Source organism: Triticum aestivum, chromosome 3B (assembly GCF_018294505.1).
Source record: "Triticum aestivum cultivar Chinese Spring chromosome 3B, IWGSC CS RefSeq v2.1, whole genome shotgun sequence".
NCBI classification, from domain to species: Eukaryota; Viridiplantae; Streptophyta; class Magnoliopsida; order Poales; family Poaceae; genus Triticum; species Triticum aestivum.
This window is the reverse complement of record NC_057801.1, coordinates 596,213,022-596,225,716: the sequence shown is the minus strand read 5'-3', so window position 1 is coordinate 596,225,716 and position 12,695 is coordinate 596,213,022. Positions and strand designations below refer to the sequence as shown.

At 45.7% G+C, this 12,695-nt stretch overlaps 1 pseudogene; it reads left to right on the top strand.

Moving 5' to 3' along the window:
* Window positions 1-10,670, top strand: part of LOC123071162 (lactase-phlorizin hydrolase-like) — a 39,154-nt pseudogene extending 28,484 nt beyond the window's left edge.
* Window positions 10,671-12,695: the final 2,025 nt, after the last annotated feature.

The following is a 12,695-nucleotide window of genomic DNA, read 5'->3' as shown; positions in this document are numbered from 1 at the left end:
AAGGAGTCGTACTCGTCGTGATCCAAATCACCGGAGATCCTAGTGCCGAACGGACGGCACCTCCGCGTTCAACACACGTACAGCCCGGTGACGTCTCCCACGCCTTGATCCAGCAAGGAGAGAGGGAGAGGTTGAGGAAGACTCCATCCCGTAGCAGCACAACGGCGTGGTGGTGATGGAGGAGCGTGGTTGTCCAGCAGGGCTTCGCCAAGCACCGCGAGATATGAGGAGAAAGAGAGGTAGGGCTGCGCCAACAGGAGAAGAAACTCATGTCTTGGGCTGCTCCAATGCCTCCACTATATATAGGGGGAGAGGGGGCTGCACCCCCACCTAGGTTTCCACCCCTAGGGCGGCGGCCAGCCCTAGATGGGACTTGGAGGGGGCGGCCAAGAGGGGGAGAGACGGGGCGCGCCCTAGGGTGGGCCTATAGGCCCATCTGCGCCTAGGGTTTCCCCTCTCCCCTCCTAGCTGCGCCTTGGGCAAGGGTGGGAGGCGCACCAGCCCACTCTGGGGCTGGTCCCTTTCCACTCTAGGCCCATGCAAGCCTCCGGGGCCGGTGGCCCCACTTGGTGGACCCCCGGGACCCTCCCGGTGGTCCCGGTACGTTACCGATAAAACCCGAAACTTTTCCGGTGATCAAAACAGGACTTCCCATATATAAATCTTTACCTCCGGACCATTCCGGAACTCCTCGTGACATCCGGGATCTCATCCGGGACTCCGAACAAAATTCGGTAACCACATACAAACTTCCTTTATAACCCTAGCGTCATCGAACCTTAAGTGTGTAGACCCTACGGGTTCGGGAGCCATGTAGACATGACCGAGACGTTCTCCGGTCAATAACCAACAGCGGGATCTGGATACCCATGTTGTCTCCCACATGTTCCACGATGATCTCATCGGATGAACCACGATGTCAAGGACTCAATCGATCCCGTATACAATTCCCTTTGTCTAGCGGTATTGTACTTGCCCGAGATTCGATCGTCGGTATGCCGATACCTTGTTCAATCTCGTTACCGGCAAGTCTCTTTACTCGTTCCCGTAACACATCATCCTGTGATCAACTCCTTGATCACATTGTGCACATTATGATGATGTCCTACCGAGTGGGCCCAGAGATACCTCTCCGTTTACACGGAGTGACAAATCCCAGTCTCGATTCGTGCCAACCCAACAGACACTTTCGGAGATACCTGTAGTGCACCTTTATAGCCACCCAGTTACGTTGTGACGTTTGGTACACCCAAAGCATTCCTACGGTATCCGAGAGTTGCACAATCTCATGGTCTAAGGAAATGATACTTGACATTAGAAAAGCTTTAGCATACGAACTACGATCTTTGTGCTAGGCTTAGGATTGGGTCTTGTCCATCACATCATTCTCCTAATGATTTGATCCCATTATCAACGACATCTAATGTCCATGGTCAGGAAACCGTAACCATCTATTGATCAACGAGCTAGTCAACTAGAGGCTTACTAGGGACATGGTGTTGTCTATATATCCACACATGTATCTGAGTTTCCTATCAATACAATTATAGCATGGATAATAAACGATTATCTTGAACAAGGAAATATAATAATAACTAATTTATTATTGCCTCTAGGGCATATTTCCAACAGTCTCCCACTTGCACTAGAGTCAATAATCTAGTTCACATCGCCATGTGATTAACACTCACAGGTCACATCGCCATGTGACCAACATCCAAAGAGTTTACTAGTGTCATTAAACTAGTTCACATCATCATGTGATTAAGACTCAATGAGTTCTGGGGTTTGATCATGTTTTGCTTGTGAGAGAGGTTTTAGTCAACGGGTCTGCAACATTCAGATCCGTATGTACTTCGCAAATCTCTAGGTCATTCTGTAAATGCTGCTTCCACGCTCCACTTGGAGCTATTCGAAATGGTTGCTCCACTATACGTATCCGGTTTGCTACTCAGAGTCACTCGGATAGGTGTTAAATCTTGCATCGACATAACCCTTTACGTCGAACTCTTTATCACCTCCATAATCGAGAAACATATCCTTATTCCTCTAAGGATAATTTTGACCGCTATCTGGTGATCCACTCCTTGATCACCTTTGTACCCTCTTGCCAGATATGTAGCAAGGCACACATCAGGTGCGGTACATAGCATAGCATATTGTAGAGCCTACGTCTAAAGCATAGGGGACGACCTTCGTCCTTTCTCTCTTTTCTGCCGTGGTCGAGCTTTAAGTCTTAACTTCATACCTTACAACTCAGGCAAGAACTCCTTCTTTGACTGGTTCATCTTGAACACCTTCAAGATCATGTCAAGGTATATGCTCATTTGAAAGTACCATTAAGCGGTTTTTAGATCTATCCTCATAGATCTTGATGCTCAATGTTCAAGTAGCTTAATCCAAGTTTTCTATTGAAAAACACTTTTCAAATAACCCTATATGCTTTCCAGAAAATTCTACATCATTTTTGATCAACAATATGTCAACAACATATACTCATCAAAAATTCTATAGTGCTCCCACTCACTTATTTGGAAATACAAGTTTCTCATGAACTTTGTATAAACCCAAAATCTTTGATCATCTTATCAAAGCGCACATTCCAACTCCGAGATGCTTACTCCAGTCCTTAGAAGGATCGCTGGAGCCAGCATACCTTTTAGCATCCTTAGGATCGACAAAACCTTTCTGATTGTATTACATACAACCTTTCCTTATGAAAACTGGTAAGGAAACTCGTTTTGACATCCAACTGCCAGATTGCAGCTAATGCTAACATGATTCTGACAGACTTAAGCATCGCTACGGATGAGAAAATCTCATTGTAGTCAACTCCTTGAAATTGTGAAAAACTCTTCGCCACAAGTCGAGCTTCATAGACGGTGACATTACCGTCCATGTCCGTCTTCTTCTTAAAGATCCATTTATCTCAATGGCTTGCTGATCATCGGGCAAGTCCACCAAAGTCCATGCTTTGTTCTGATACATGGATCCTATCTCGGATTTCATGGCTTCTAACCATTTGTCGGAATTTGGGCCCACCATCGCTTCTCCATAGCTCGTAGGTTCATTGTTGTCTAGCAACATGACCTTCAAGACAGGAGTATGTACCACTCTGAAGTAGTACGTATCCTTGTCGACCTACGAGGTTTGGTGGTGACTTGATCCGAAGTTTCATGATCACTATCATAACCTTCTACTTCAATTGGTGTAGGCGCCACAGGAACAACTTCCTGTGCCCTGCTACACACTAGTTGAAGTGACGGTTCAATAACCTCATCAAGTCGCCACCATCCTCCCACTCAACTTTCCGAGACAAACTTTTCCTCGAGAAAGGACCCGATTCAAGAAACAATCCCTATTGCTTTCGGATCTGAATTAGGAGGTATAACCAACTGTTTTTGGGTGTCCTGTGAAGATGCATTTTATCCGCTTTGGGTTCGAGCTTATCAACCTGAAACTTTTTCACATAAGCGTTGCAGCCCCAAACTTTTAAGAAACGACAACTTAGGTTTCTTCAAACCATAGTTCAAACGGTGTCGTCTCAACGGAATTACGTGGTGCCTTATAAAGTGAGTGCGGTTGTCTCTAATGCCTAACCCATGAACGATAGTGGTAATTTGATAAGAGACATCATGGTACGCACCATATCCAATAGGGTGCAACTATGATGTTATGATCATATCATAGACATTTTATCCTCTTGTCACGATGATCTTCAACTTCACTCTGAAATTACTTGAATCATTCAATAATTCAGACTTGTGTTTCATCAAGTAAATATATTCAACATCTACTCGAATCATCTGTGAAGTAAGAACATAACGATATTCATTGCATGCCTCAGCACTCATTGGACTGCACACACATCAAAATGTGTTACTTCCAAACAAGTTGCTATCTTGTTCCATTTTACTGAAAACGAGGCTTTCAGTCATCTTGCCCATGTGGTATGATTTGCATGTCTCAAGTGATTCAAAATCAAGTGAGTCCAAACGACCCATCTGCATGGAGTTTCTTCATGTGTATACACCAATAGACACGGTTTGCATGTCTCAATCTTTTCAAAACGAGTGAGTCCAAAGATCCATCAACATGGAGCTTCTTCATGCGTTTTATACCAATATGACTTACATGGCAGTGCCACAGGTAAGTGGTACTATCATTACTATCTTATATCTTTTGGCATGAAAATGTGTATCACTACGATCGAGATTCAATAAACCATTCTTTTAGGTGCAAGACCATTGAAGGTATTATTCAAATAAATAGAGTAACCATTATTCTCCTTAAATGAATAACCATATTGCGATAGACATAGTCCAATCATGTCTATGCTCAACGCAAACACCAAATCTCGATGATAGAGGGAGGGTGCGATGCTTGATCACATCAACCTTGGAAACACTTCCAATACATATCGTCAGCTCACCTTTAGCTAGTCTCCGTTTATTCCGTAGCTTTTATTCCGAGTTACTAACACTTAGCAACTGGACCGGTAACTAATACCCTGGTGCTACTAGGAGTACTAGTAAAGTACACATTAACATAATGTATATCCAATATACTTCTATCGACCTTGCCAGCCTTCTTATCTACCAAGTATCTAGGGTAATACTGCTCCAGTGGCTGTTCCCCTTATTACAGAAGCACTTAGTCTCGGTTTTGGGTTCAACCTTGGGTTTCTTCACTGGAGCAGCAACTGATTTGCCGTTTCATGAAGTGTCCCTTCTTGCCCTTGCCCTTCTTGAAACTAGTGGTTTCACCAATCATCAACAATTGATGCTCCTTCTTGATTTCTACTTTCGCGGTGTCAAACATCGTGAATACCTCAAAGATCATCTATCCCTGATATGTTATAGTTCAACACGAAGCTCTAGCAACTTGGTGGCAATGACTTTGGAGAAACATCACTATCTCATCTGGAAGATCAACTCCCACTCGATTCAAGTGATTGTTGCACTCAGACAATCTGAGCACAAGCTCAACGATTGAGCTTTTCTCCGTTAGTTTGCAGGCTAAGAAAATTGTCGGAGGTCTTATACCTCTTGACGTGGGCACAAGCCTGAAATCCCAATTTCAGCCCTCGAAACATCTCATATGTTCCGCGATGTTTCGAAAAACGTCTTTGGTGCCTCAACTCTAAACCGTTTAACTGAACTATCACGTAGTTATCGTGTATGTCCGATGTTCGCAACATCCACAGACGACGATTGGGGTTCAGCACACTAAGCGGTGCATTAAGGACATAAGCTTTCTACTGTCCGCATAATTGCTACTGTCAACTTTCAACTATATTTTCTCTAGGAACATATCTAAACAGTGGAACTAAAGCGCGAGCTTTGACATAATTTGCAAAGGGCTTTTTGACTATGTTCAGGATAATTAAGTTCATCTAATGAACTCCCACTCAGATAGACATCCCTCTAGTCATCTAAGTGATTACATGATCCGAGTCAACTAGGCAGTGTCCGATCATCACGTGAGACGGACTAGTCATCATCGGTGAACATCTACATGTTGATCGTATCTACTATATGACTCATGCTCGACCTTTCGGTCTCTTGTGTTCCGAGGCCATGTCTGTACATGCTAGGCTCGTCAAGTCAACCTAAGTGTTTCGCGTGTGTAAATCTATCTTACACCCGTTGTATGTGAACGTAAGAATCCATCACACCCGATCATCACGTGGTGCTTAGAAACGATGAACTTTCGTAACGGTGCACAGTTAGGGGGAACACTTTCTTGAAATTTTAATGAGGGATCATCTTATTTACTACCGTCGTTCTAAGAAAATAAGATGTATAAACATGATAAACATCACATGCAATCAAAAAGTGACATGATATGGCCAATATCATTTTGCTCCTTTTGATCTCCATCTTCGGGGCTCCATGATCATCATCGTCACCGGCATGACACCATGATCTCCATCATCATGATCTCCATCATCGTGTCTTCATGAAGTTGTCTCGCCAACTATTACTTCTACTACTATGGCTACCGGTTAGCAATAAAGTAAAGTAATTACATGGCGTTGTTTAATGACACGCAGGTCATACAATAAATTAAGACAACTCCTATGGCTCCTGCCGGTTGTCATACTCATCGACATGCAAGTCGTGATTCCTATTACAAGAACATGATCAATCTCATACATCACATATATTCATCACATTCTTCTTGGCCATATCACATCACATAGCATACCCTGCAAAAACAAGTTAGACATCCTCTAATTGTTGTTTGCATGTTTTACGTGGCTGCTATGGGTTTCTAGCAAGAATGTTTCTTACCTACGCAAAAACCACAACGTGATATGTCAATCGCTATTTACCCTTCATAAGGACCCTTTTCATCAAATCCGTTCCGACTAAAGTGGGAGAGACTGGCACCCGCTAGCCACCTTATGCACCAAGTGCATGTCAGTCGGTGGAACCTGTCTCACGTAAGTGTACGTGTAAGGTCGGTCCAGGCCGCTTCATCCCACAATACCATCGAAACAAGATTGGACTAGTAACGGTAAGCATATTGAACAAGATCAACGCCCACAACTACTTTGTGTTCTACTCGTGCAAAGAATCTACGCAATAGACCTAGCTCTGATACCATTGTTGGGGAACGTAGCAGAAATTCAAAATTTTCTTACGTGTCACCAAGATCTATCTATGGAGAAACCAGCAACGAGGGGAAGGAGAGTGCATCTACATAACCTTGTAGATCGCTAAGCGGAAGCGTTCAAGAGAACGGGGTTGAAGGAGTCGTACTCGTCGTGATCCAAATCACCGGAGATCCTAGTGCCGAACGGACGGCACCTCCGCGTTCAACACATGTACAGCCCGGTGACGTCTCCCACGCCTTGATCCAGCAAGGAGAGAGGGAGAGGTTGAGGAAGACTCCATCCTGCAGCAGCACAACGGCGTGGTGGTGATGGAGGAGCGTGGTTGTCCAGCAGGGCTTCGCCAAGCACCGCGAGATATGAGGAGAAAGAGAGGTAGGGCTGCGCCAACAGGAGAAGAAACTCATGTCTTGGGCTGCTCCAATGCCTCCACTATATATAGGGGGAGAGGGGGCTGCGCCCCCACCTAGGTTTCCACCCCTAGGGCGGCGGCCAGCCCTAGATGGGACTTGGAGGGGGCGGCCAAGAGGGGGAGAGAGGGGGCGCGCCCTAGGGTGGGCCTATAGGCCCATCTGTGCCTAGGGTTTCCCCTCTCCCCTCCTAGCTGCGCCTTGGGCAAGGGTGGGAGGCGCACCAGCCCACTCTGGGGCTGGTCCCTTTCCACTCTAGGCCCATGCAAGCCTCCGGGGCCGGTGACCCCACTTGGTGGACCCCCGGGACCCTCCCGGTGGTCCCGGTACGTTACCGATAAAACCCGAAACTTTTCCGGTGACCAAAACAGGACTTCCCATATATAAATCTTTACCTCCGGACCATTCCGGAACTCCTCGTGACGTCCAGGATCTCATCCGGGACTCCGAAAAACATTCGGTAACCACATACAAACTTCCTTTATAACCCTAGCGTCATCGAACCTTAAGTGTGTAGATCCTACGGGTTCGGGAGACATGTAGATATGACCGAGACGTTCTCCGGTCAATAACCAACAGCGGGATCTGGATACCCATGTTGGCTCCCACGTGTTCCACGATGATCTCATCGGATGAACCACGATGTCAAGGACTCAATCGATCCCGTATACAATTCCCTTTGTCTAGCGGTATTGTACTTGCCCGAGATTCGATCGTCGGTATGCCGATACCTTGTTCAATCTCGTTACCGGCAAGTCTCTTTACTCGTTCCCGTAACACATCATCCCGTGATCAACTCCTTGATCACATTGTGCACATTATGATGATGTCCTACCGAGTGGGCCCAGAGATACCTCTCCGTTTACACGGAGTGACAAATCCCAGTCTCGATTCGTGCCAACCCAACAGACACTTTCGGAGATACCTGTAGTGCACCTTTATAGCCACCCAGTTACGTTGTGACGTTTGGTACACCCAAAGCATTCCTACGGTATCCGGGAGTTGCACAATCTCATGGTCTAAGGAAATGATACTTGACATTAGAAAAGCTTTAGCATACGAACTACGATCTTTGTGCTAGGCTTAGGATTGGGTCTTGTCCATCACATCATTCTCCTAATGATGTGATCCCGTTATCAATGACATCTAATGTCCATGGTCAGGAAACCATAACCATCTATTGATCAACGAGCTAGTCAACTAGAGGCTTACTAGGGATATGGTGTTGTCTATATATCCACACATGTATCTGAGTTTCCTATCAATACAATTATAGCATGGATAATAAACGATTATCATGAACAAGGAAATATAATAATAACTAATTTATTATTGCCTCTAGGGCATATTTCCAACAGTCCTTGACTCCTTGCCGTAATTAATCACCGTGATTTTTTTAACACAATCACCGTGATTTGTTACCTACGCAGCGGCACGCCTCATCGTCTTTCCCTTTTCCAACTGATCTCTCCTTCGTCTGTTCGTGTTCCCGATGCCTGGCCGCAACGCCGCCTCTGCCGGCCACAATCAGATCGACAACGGCAACAATTGTACCCCAAAAGTTGAGGTAATTAGATTACATTGCGTCATCTTCTCTCTCTTATATATGTTCTATCTAGTCTAATAGCCTAGTACGATAGTGATTTTATTTTGCCCTAATTTTTTGACTCGTTATTCTCCACGGACTTTGATGTTCTAGGCAATGGATTGGTATATTCCAAAGAAAACTCGGTCACCAGATCAAGATAATGATATAGGCATATCAAGGTCACCCATAAGACGTAGGCTAAGTGCATCAAATGTCACTGCAGCTAGTCTTCTGAAGGCTGCTATTCATACAGAAATTAACTTAGATGAGTTGCCTTATGTATGGTCCGGCTGATCGGAAGAGAATTTCAAAGTACACAAGAAATCCAATGAAGCAAGATGAGATTCGGCGCAGATATTCAACAGGGACCTTACAAGCCAAAGTCCAATTTTGATTACCCGCAAAGGAAGATTGGAGATAATCCACGGAGATTTAATCCAGATTTTTTTGATGAATATGGTTGTGGCAAAAAATACAATAGGACTAAACTTTCAACATTACCGAATTGAGTGTCTTAAATATGTTATTGATTGGCAACTTCAACATTACTGAGATGTTGTCAACAAAAAGTTGTGCTACAAAATGGGTGATTGTCTAATTTGCTATGCCGAGAAAGATATATTTTCTACCATTACTAGTGATGCAGTATTTAATCTTTTTAAGGCGATGAAAGATCACAAGGGGACACTCTAAAATGTGAGTGCCTTTACAAAATTCTTTCGCTTGATCGTACTTATTCCAAACTTGTCAAACTAACTTGCCATTTTTTCAATGTTCTAGGAAGATAGAAGCTACACCTGGAGCTACAAAGTTATTTCATACTACTCTATTTATAGTATGCAAACACATGATTTTATAATTTTATTGAACCGGTATGTCTTGCACTCTTTATTTTTTTAGCGCACCATTTTTTATTCATTATACTATTTTTGGGCGCAATAATTTTGTTATAAGATAATTTAAAATCTGATTTTGCACATCACATATTAGTACCAAGTTCTCACAACAAGTCATGGAGTGAACCCAATGGCCAAATTTTGTGGCTCCGCCCCTGATTGTGTGCCATGTGGGTGTGCAATTTGATTCGTTTTTCTTGCCATGAATCACGATGATGTGCTGTGCATACAAGCAAACCTTGCCAAGCCAAGAATTTCTGTTCTGTCCTTTTTTTTTGGATCAGTTTCTGTACTGTTCTAACAGGTGCTTCTTTTGTATGATGCAGGTTCTTAGGACCGACCCGCCAGCTGGCCAGGTAAAAAATTCTTTTGTATGATGTTCCGAATTGAATCAAGAGTTTGTACAAGATAGACTGGCATACAAAACTGATACCGGAAACTCGACGATAACTGAAATAGTCTTTGCTGGTCTGCAGGGTCCCCCAATAGACGCTCCAAGTGATCCCAAAGGGTTGCAGCTTGTACTGGAGTACCTGAAAGAAACCTATGGGAACCTTCCCATCTATGTCCAAGAAAATGGCAAGCAGAATTCCCAACCAGCAGAAGCAATTCTCTATTATTAACAAACAAAGTAGCATCTTTAATCGTGCAGTAGTTTGTTTCAGGCATGGGACCTGCCGACGACAGTCTAGATGACACCGGCAGGATCGGTTGCCTGAGCAGCTACATGGAGAGCACACTAAAGGCGATGAGGTGCGTGGAGACCAACCAAGCACATGCAGTTTCTCCAGCATTTCGTTTGAAAGCAGCAGTAGTACAACAAAGCAGCTCTCCCCGTCCATTTTCACGCACACCAAAGCAAATGGAATTCAGAAGTTAAAATATCTCCAGCTTACGGTTCTGCATCTGCGCTCTTATTGTGCAGGAATGGAGCCAATGTGAGAGGCTATTTCGCCTGGGCATTCATGGATTTGTTCGAGCTCTTGTCCGGGTTCCAGTCGAGGTACGGGCTGTACCGGGTGGACTTCACCGACGAGAGGCTGCCGCGGCAAGCTAGGCTGTCGGCTCACTGGTACTCCGGCTTCCTCAAGCACAACGGAACCTCTGCGCTGGTGTCGAGAATGCCAGTGAACCAGGCGCTGAACTCGGTGTCCTAACTCCCGTCTCCCGAGTCCAGTGTGTTTCGACCAGAAAGCGTGGTTCTCGGATTACGTACGTTAGTACTGGAAAACAATACTCCTGTGACCACTATTTTCTTAATTATTTTCTTCCTAAATCCTAAAAAGTGGGCGCTGGCTCGTTTGTTTTAGAGAGCACACGCTCTCGCGCGCCGTCCGATCGCCATCCCGCGGTTGCGCGCGTCGCTCGTTCCGACCGGGCGCTTCCTCGACGCGTGCGCCAGGTGGCACCTGGTCGTGGCGTCGTGCGACAAGACCCGTTGGGCGAAGAAGCGGTCATGGGTCCCGGCAGTTCTTCCCCCCCTCCCCACTTCCGTCTTATTCCCGTCCCCCCATTTCGAAACCGTCCCCGAGCGCAGGAAGCGCAACGAGTTCCTCCCAAATCCACCAAATCAGGAGCAGCCGGTGGCGGCGTGGCGATTCGGCGGCCGTCTTCCGGCGTAGTGAGGAAGGGACAGCGTGCGCGGCATGGAGGGAGTGGTTAAGCGGCCATGCGCGCGTCGGTGCGGTGACCGGGGCCATACGCCTACACCCGCAGCATACAGCAGTCGAAGGCGGAAGGTGCTACAGCACCGGAGACGCGGGCGAGGAGGGTCGACGCGCGCGTCTTCGCTGTGTGGTTCGCGCGGAGGAGCAGAATCGCCTTGCTGTTTGGCGGAGGGCAGAATCGCAGGTCAGTTCATCTTGATCCCATTTTTATGTAGGCTTGTCAGATATCCTGAGATTTTGGGGCGAAATCACTGAGTACCTTTGCCCTTGTAAGAGATTAGGAGGAGATTACGCATAGGTTAACTAATTTGGAACGGATTAAGCACTCGTTAGATTTGGTTTGGGTACTGGTAAGATGTCGTGGCGTGTGGAGGAAGAGGGAGGGAGATGTTCTCGTGCATAGTTTGTTGATCTACTGACTCATAGGATGTTCATATAGTTGCCTAGCACTTTTTTTTCATGCAACAAATGCACCTATGATGTAGGTTCCTATTGTTGAAATGTGTTTGTATGAGGTTTATGTGTTGTGGTTCGACCCTCATGTTGATCTACTGACTCATAGGATGTTCATATAGTTGCCTAGCACTTTTTTTTCATGCAACAAATGCACCTATGATGTAGGTTCCTATTGTTGAAATGTGTTTGTATGAGGTTTATGTGTTGTGGTTCGACCCTCATGTTTATTTTTACAGATATGTCAGTTTGCTTAAGTTTTGTGATTCAGTTGTCAGGCTTTTTGCCGGAGTTTTGTTAGTCAGTTGCCTGACTTGCCCTCAACTGTTGCTTAGTGTGCCTGGCTTGCTCAAGTTTTTTTTTAGTCAGTTGCCCTGACATGCCCTCAAATGTTTTGCCTAGTGTCTTTGTGCAATGCCTGGCTTTTGCTCAAGCTTTCTTAGTCATTTGCCTGAAATGCCATCATGTGTTGCCTAGCTGTCACTATATGTTCTTATTGTATTTGCTAATGTCAAATTTAGTTCCCTAAACAATTTAGTTCCCCAAATTTAGCTTTTTTTTTTCTCTGTAAATTTTTGCTCCACTAGCCCAAATGTGTTCTATGGTGGCCTGTTGTCAATAAACATAGGGACGCACCACACGCCTTCCCGCCCGACCCCGACCTTCTAGCCCTAACTTGTTAGTTGTATGCATCCTAAGAGCATCTCCAGCCGTTCGGCCCCCAAGAACGCCGAAAAAGAGCCGCCTGGGGCCGAACCGGTGCTTGCTTGGTGCGTGGGGGCGATTGCGTTCCCAGTCGACGCCCCAAGGTCACTGCCAAAATCGCACGAATTCGGCGATATTTCATACAAATTTGTACAAACTCGGCAATTCTTCATGGAAATTTATAAAAAAACAGATGAAAATGCAAACTACGCCAAACTACGGCTATCCCCTGCTACGCCGCGGCCACCGCCCGCCATCTACATGCCGAGAAGCCTGTAGAAACAGGTGAGTCGTCGTCGTCGTCGTCCTCGCGCGCCACGCCGGAGCCACCACCCTCCGTATGGCACCCCTGGCCAG